This window comes from Lissotriton vulgaris, chromosome 1_1, assembly GCF_964263255.1.
Source record: "Lissotriton vulgaris chromosome 1_1, aLisVul1.2, whole genome shotgun sequence".
Taxonomy (NCBI): domain Eukaryota; kingdom Metazoa; phylum Chordata; class Amphibia; order Caudata; family Salamandridae; genus Lissotriton; species Lissotriton vulgaris.
This window is the reverse complement of record NC_141685.1, coordinates 234,961,376-234,962,686: the sequence shown is the minus strand read 5'-3', so window position 1 is coordinate 234,962,686 and position 1,311 is coordinate 234,961,376. Positions and strand designations below refer to the sequence as shown.

General features: G+C 40.3%; 1 non-coding gene across 1 annotated transcript; it reads left to right on the top strand.

The window, feature by feature from the left end:
- The first annotated feature begins 811 nt into the window (after nt 1-811).
- TRNAA-AGC (transfer RNA alanine (anticodon AGC)) lies at nt 812-884 on the top strand. The gene has a single exon. It is a non-coding gene; the product is annotated as a tRNA-Ala (tRNA).
- Nucleotides 885-1,311: the final 427 nt, after the last annotated feature.

Genomic DNA, 1,311 nt, shown 5'->3' with positions numbered 1-1,311 from the left:
TTCTTATGCAATCTCAAAATGAAGTTCTCACAACTTCCATTTTCATTTTCTCTTATTTTTTTTGACACTCTGTCCTCTGAAGGATGTATAAATCAGGCTTTCCTTGCAAAACAAGAGTAGAGGAATATCCAGGATTTGATTTTCTTCACAAAAAGGGATTGGTCTGCATACTGTCTTAAGGAGGGAGCCCGGCTAGCTCAGTCGGTAGAGCATGAGACTCTTAATCTCAGGGTCGTGGGTTCGAGCCCCACGTTGGGCGAAAACGAGTAATTTTTGCCTGAATATTGCATTGACTCTCATAATATGGAGATTAATCTTGCATTAGACGTGCAATAACTCCCAAAAATTGTCCAGGAATGGATTTCCATCATAAAAAATGATTAGTCCGCATACCATCTTGAAGTGGGAGCCCGGCTAGCTCAGTCGGTAGAGCATGAGACTTTTAATCTCAGGGTCGTGGGTTCGAGCTCCACGTTGGGCGAAAATGAGTAATTTTTGCTGGATCCTCATAATCTGGTGAATATTCTTGCATTAGACATGCAATAACTATCAAAAATGGTATCTCCCTTGGTTTCTCATTGGTGGGAAATTTAACTTCAAGATTAGGTAGGGTATGAGTCTAGATGAACACACCACAATATCACTCATATTCGAGTAGTAAACAGGCCAACCTGAACTGTAAAACATCCCATAAGTGGAGGTAAGGCATAAGTTAGGAGTGAACTGAACACTTTTATGGGCAATTGGACTTCAAATAAAGTGTGGAAGGCAGTGAGGTTACTTTTTTCATGTTATGCAGATTAAACACACAGGGGAATTAGCTCAAATGGTAGAGCGCTCGCTTAGCATGCGAGAGGTAGCGGGATCGATGCCCGCATTCTCCATTATAAAATTTGCATACATTTTACTTTTAACTTGTCATTGCCCATGGTCATTGCAGAGTAAGAACAGAAAAATCACAGATGGCTTTCAAATATGGTCTCATTATAACAACTAAAGTGGTTTAATCAAAAGGGTTCAGGTATTCTTTAGCATGTGAGAGAAATTTGAATTCTTATGCAATCTCAAAATGAAGTTCTCACAACTTCCATTTTCATTTTCTCTTATTTTTTTTGACACTCTGTCCTCTGAAGGATGTATAAATCTGGCTTTCCTTGCAAAACAAGAGTAGAGGAATATCCAGGATTTGATTTTTTTCACAAAAAGGGATAGGTCTGCATACTGTCTTAAGGAGGGAGCCCGGCTAGCTCAGTCGGTAGAGCATGAGACTCTTAATCTCAGGGTCGTGGGTTCGAGCCCCACATTGGCTGA